Source organism: Xenopus laevis, chromosome 8L, assembly GCF_017654675.1.
Source record: "Xenopus laevis strain J_2021 chromosome 8L, Xenopus_laevis_v10.1, whole genome shotgun sequence".
Classification (NCBI taxonomy): Eukaryota; Metazoa; Chordata; class Amphibia; order Anura; family Pipidae; genus Xenopus; species Xenopus laevis.
In genome coordinates, this window is record NC_054385.1 from 65,322,199 (window position 1) to 65,328,198 (window position 6,000).

Genomic DNA, 6,000 nt, shown 5'->3' on the forward strand with positions numbered 1-6,000 from the left:
AGCCATTTGCAAGGCAGCAAACGTGGCACCAGTTAGAGGCATGTGGCAGCCAGAGTGCACTGGCTTTGCTCAAACTCAGCAGTGTTAGTGTCAAGTGACACTATGATTCAAATAAATTGTTTTTGCACCTGGAAACCTGCGCACTTTAGTGAATAAAATCAGTCAATTGGAAAAAATATTTCATTTTATTATTTTATTTTCTGCTTGCATGAAAAGCCTATAAAATTGTTTACTTAATTCTCTCCATTGCTGTTTTACTCATCACGTAGATTTTTAACTCTTCACCGAGTGAACTTGAAGACTTTCTGTTCCCTAAATACAAACAGGTTGTCCTATATAATAATAATGGCCAGTCAGATACCTGTGATATTTACACTCTGCCCTATATTATAAGATATTACGTGATTATATACATTAAAAACTCATTCTAAATAGTAGCACCATAACCACTGTGATGCTTATAACTCAGATACCACCTTCACACTCTGAACCTATACTAGAGACTCGCAACAATAAAATAGTTGGTACTGTACCACAATCCTAAATGTCCCCAGTCTGTTCCATGTCATGACCCGCAACGATGCCCAATTACAGAAAAATGCTGTTACTATGACCCACTTACTATAAGCATATTTTGTGCCAATAAGTAGCATTAATACTATCAATAAGTAGGAGTTCCAAGGCAACCAAATAACCAAGTATTTTCCTTGCACTAAAGACTTTGAATATGAGCACCTGCGCTCTAAGAGGGTTATTTACTATAACTCGAATGAATCTAATTTATTTCTTAAAACAAGACCAAACTCCCTTCCACAAATTTAGCTCATTTATCAATCACCCCCTGCATATGGAGATCTTCTTCTCTTCGAAGTAAGTGGTGTATTGGCGCATGCGTAGTTGGAGCAATCTTCCGGTACGCAACAACTGCGCTTGTGCTGATAGAGACGGAAATTGCCAAAGGGGAGGAAGAAGACACAAAGATTACTGAAAAGAAGAAGATGGTGCCCTCTGCATGTGTGGTCGCTATTTCTAGAGGTAAATGAATTCAGGGGTAAGATTGTGCTTTGGGGAGAGCAAGGAGGGGGCCAGCGGAGTGGGGCCAATGGGGACTTATCACAATGTGGGGTTTAGTTCTCTTTTAAGAAACAACTTCAGGGACATCTGCCATTTACTTCTACATGATCTACATGAAGGGTTTTTGGGTTGAGTATTTTCAGATTTTTAGAAGCTTTGAGGTTTAATAAATCTCTAAAAATCTAAATTTCTATTTTTCCACAGAAAATTCGAGTTTTTCCTCTAAAAAATTCAACCAGAAAAAAACCCGAAGTTTAATATATAGGCCCCTAAATGTTTCGTGACTACCATATTGTTGTATATAGATTGCTATTATTAATTGCTCATTAAGCACAGCCTGTTCTGTATAATAGTGTTGCTGATAGTAACATTTATAAATTGGGGTAGGTAATCATGTCAGAATATTCAGCAAATATGGAACTTTTCCCACTGTTTGGCAACCTATGAGTTAGAGAGGGAGAGATGCATCAACTCAGGTACACTTACCAGCTCCAGTCTGTACATTTGCACAACATGGGGTTTTACACTGTCCTTTTAAATCCCGAACCAACTTTTCCAAAACTTCCAGCCGTTTGAGGAGAGCTCTCACCCCCCCTGCATCTGGACACGGAGTCGATGTGGATGGAGGGGCCAGACAACCCTTCAAAAACAAAATAAAGAAGAGCAGAGGCAGGAAAGAGGGCATGATGAAGGCAGCTGAATCCCTAAGATACAGCAAGTGAGAATGGAAGAACCAGAAAAAAAATAAAGTTAAGGATAGAAAGGGCAAAGTATAAGGGAAAAGTCAAGTTGATGAAGTTGGAATAAAAGGTTAGAAAAGATAGAGGGAATGAAGAAGGGTGTGAAAAAAAGTAAGTTGAAGAAAAGGCCATGTTGCCAAAAAGCAAAGACAGATGTGAGAAAAGACAAGTGTATGGGGTTTAAATAGGCATAATATTAGGATTTTTCATTATATATATGATTATATTATATCAGAGCCATATGGATATGTTATGCTGTGCAATATCAGTGAAGTATCTGGAAAATATCAGTCTTTGAGATAAGTGATTTCCATTTTAAAAGTACCATTGCACCATGACATTGCTATTCCAATAACCCTCTACAGAACCTTGCTATAAATGTATGTTTTAACCCTTCCAGAGCCAGGTACAACCTGTTGGTCGACTTTAAATTACATTTAAATATGTAGAGAGTTATTTTCTGAGACATTTTGCAATTGGTTTTCATTTTTTATTATTTGTTGAGTTATTTGTCTTTTTATTCAGCAGCTCTCCAGTTTGTAAGTTCGGCAATCTGGTTGCTAGGGTCCAAATTACCCTAGCAACAATGCATTCATTTGAATAAGAGACTGGAAAATGAATAGGAGAGGCCTGAATAGAAATCGGAGTAATGAAAAGTAGCAATAGCAATACATTTGTAAGCTTACAGGGCATTTGTTTTTAGATAGGGTTAGTGACCCCCATCTGAAAGCTGGAAAGAGTCAGAAGAAGAATGCAAATAATTAAAAACCAATTGAAAAGTTGCTTAGAATTAGCCATTCTATAATATACTAAAAGTTAACCACCCCTTTAAAAATGTTTCAGTTCTGCAAAAACAGAACCAATGACATGTCAAATAAATGTTTTTTTCCTTTATGTACGATTCTTCTAGTTCTGTAGTCCCTTCTTTAAATAAAACTGTTTCTTCTATTTTACACATGTAGAATAATTCAAATTATCCAACAATAAATATCAACCTTTTTCCACCACTCAGCTATAGGCAAGAGAGCAAGTCGCTGTACATTGTACCTAGAAGACATGTAAATGTATTTGCGTTTACAACTTGCAATATCCTCTATATACGAGTATACTGTCTTAAGTAGCCATTTCATGATTTATTTTTTTAGAGGCTGTAAAATATTAGTTGATATAGTATTCATGTTGGTACCCTGGCTTAGACAGTAGAATATATTTTATTATGCAAAATGGTTATATATAAATATATGTATAATAGTTTGTTTTGAAATATAAATATATATATATATATACATATGCAGTTGAAAACCATTTATAATATGGAAAGCAATTGGAAATCTCAGTTTAATATGTTTGCAAAGATTACCTTGCTCCGGAGTTACTTTATTAAGCTTTTGGGTCAAAACTAATTAGAACACCTGCCTTTATTCCCAGTTTAAATTTTTGGTGTACAGACCTGTATTACATTATCCAGGAGACAAATATAATAGGACAAACAATATGCAGCCTAGCAATACAGTACCACGCCAGGACAAATGCTCCCATTAAGTTTTTTTCAAATAAAATGACCTAAAATAACCTTCAAATAAACTGACCTTTACATTAATATCTAATTAACCACAGAGTCTCTTGATAATAACACACACCATATATGTATCATATACATATGAATATATATATATAAGGAATGCACCAAAACTATTATTTCTGGATTATCATTATTGAATGACCCAAAATACTCATATGACTTTATAAATTGTGAAAAAAAGTAATTACAAAAACTAAACTTTGCATATTGGTTTACTACAATAGATCTAGTACAGTATTTTAAATGTTACATTTTATTATAAAGCACCAACATAAAGTGTAGTACTGTACAACAGAGAACCGGCATGTAAGGAACTGCACAAAAAGTATTCTGCTCACTGGATATTTTTCATTATTCTTTTCTCCAGTATCATCAAAATAACATTTACCTGAAGCTCATAGAAAACCCACCCCCTTGTAGACATGGTTGGCAAGAAAGGTTAAGCTCTTACCTCTCCAGTGAAGTATCAGGGATTGCTGCTTGCAGCCAGCTCCAATGTGGTCTCTCTCTCTTTAATTTGTTCTGGTTCTTTCCTTCTTTACTCCTTGGGTCTATGCTGTATTTCTTCCTTGCTCCTACAGGATAAGCCCTCCTCACTTTCAAGCAGTCTGCACTTTATTCCTTGACTCAGTCTTTCCTTGCCCTTTAACTCTCTCAGTCATTCTTAGCCATCAACCTAATTCACAAGACTTCAAGCACGTTGCTCTTCCTTCATTTGTCTGTGAGATTCTGCCCAGTGTCAGCCCGTCTCCTCTTGCTCAGAGCTGCTCTGGGGTAACTGGCAGATGGAGAGAGTGAAACAGAGAGAAGGGAGGGAGAGATATGTCCAAATGATGATGTCATGGTAAAATGCAGATATACATCTGTAATGACATGAATTCATCTTCCACTACACTCTCTTTTTTCTCTCACCCTTTTCCTTCACCCCCTCCCTTCCCTTTTAGCTTTTCTCTGTTTGTCCAATTTATTTCTCATTACATTTTCCTCCTCAGTTTCTTCTTTCAGCCTTTCATCTTTTGTTTACTGCCCACAACAATCCTTATTTTGTTCTGTTTTCTTTCAATAACATTTACAGTATTTTTTTTCTAAAAACCTTCTTTCTGTCCCCCTGGTGAGATCTTTCCATTGTTGGTGCCCCAGCCCCACTCTGTGATATCTGAGAGCTGAATTCTTATTTACTTCCGTTCTTGCCTTTATCTGCAATTTTCAGCTTTTCCAACTTTTATTAGTCAGGTTTTTAGTTCTTTTAGATCAAACTTTCATTCTCTCCCTCTTCTTCTTCTGACCTGTTTTCTTGCCATTCAAATATTTTCTTGTTCACATATTGTTCTTCCTTTTCTTTTCATTATCTATGTCACCTACAGTTATTCTCAACTTTCTATGGAATACTTTCTTCTCTTTTCTTTTCTCTGCTTGCTGCATTCTCTCTATACTGTCTTTCATTTTCACATATTCAGTACTCCTATAAATTCCCACCTCTACTATACTGCCATTCTCACCTATTCTATACTTTTATTCTCACTAATTCTATACTGTCTGTCATTGGCACCTCTACTGGCATTCTCAGCTATTCTATAGCATCTGTCATGCTCACCTATTCAGTACTCCTTTATGGCATTCCTCCCTCTACTACACAGTTATTATCACCTATTCTATATTGTCCATCATTCACACCTCTTTTATACTGTCTATTATTCTCACTTATTCTATATGGTTCGTCATTTTCACCTATTCTATACTGTCTGTCATTATCATCTATTCTATACTGTCCTTCATTGTCACCTATTCTATACTGTCTGCCATTCTCACCTATTCTATACTGTCCGTCATTCTCACCTATTTTATACTGTCCGTTATTCTCACCTATTTTATACTGTCTGTCATTCTTACCTATCCTATACTGTCATTCTCACCTGTTCTATACTGTCTGTTATGCTCATCTTTTCTATACTGTCTGTCGTTCTTATCTATTCTATACTTCTATGTCATCTTCCATTTTCTATACTGTCTTTTATTCTCACTGATTCTATACTGTCATGCTTACCTATTCTATGCTGTCTTTTATTTTCACCGATTCTATACTGTCATTCTCAACTATTCTATATGGTCTGTTATTATCACCTCTACCAATTTTTATTCTCACTTCTATTACACCATCTCTCATTCTAAAATATTCTATACTGTCTGGTGTTTTCACATATACTGAACTGTCATTCTCACATATTTTTTATTATCAAATAATTCCACCTATTCTATACTATTATATACTATCTCTGTTGTTATAATCTATTCTATTTATTATATACAGTACTTATTATCTCTTCATCTGTATTTGCTCCACAATAACCTTACCTTATTCTTACTTTCTTTTATTACAAAATATTACATCTCCACCTGCATATCTCTGCCATTCTTATCTGTTCTACATTCTTCACATATATCCTATACTCTCTCTTTACTGTCATTATTACCCGTTCTACATTCTGTCATTTTCACATATTCTGTATTACGATGTCATCCCCATCTATGTTCGATGTACTGTCATAATGTTGTCATTATCACTAATTCTACACTCTCCCCTTCAAACACATATCTTTTTACTCT

The 6,000-nt window shown here is 35.4% G+C and overlaps 1 protein-coding gene across 3 annotated transcripts in view; it reads right to left on the minus strand.

Moving 5' to 3' along the window:
• The window catches only part of tnxb.L (tenascin XB L homeolog), a 45,134-nt gene extending 43,491 nt beyond the window's left edge, over positions 1–1,643 (minus strand). For all 3 annotated transcript variants that reach the window (XM_041572875.1, XM_041572874.1, XM_041572873.1), the window contains exon 1: positions 1,561–1,643. The gene's annotated coding sequence lies outside the window, so the exon portion shown is untranslated. The remainder of the gene's footprint in view (positions 1–1,560) is intronic.
• Between the last annotated feature and the right edge of the window lie 4,357 nt (positions 1,644–6,000).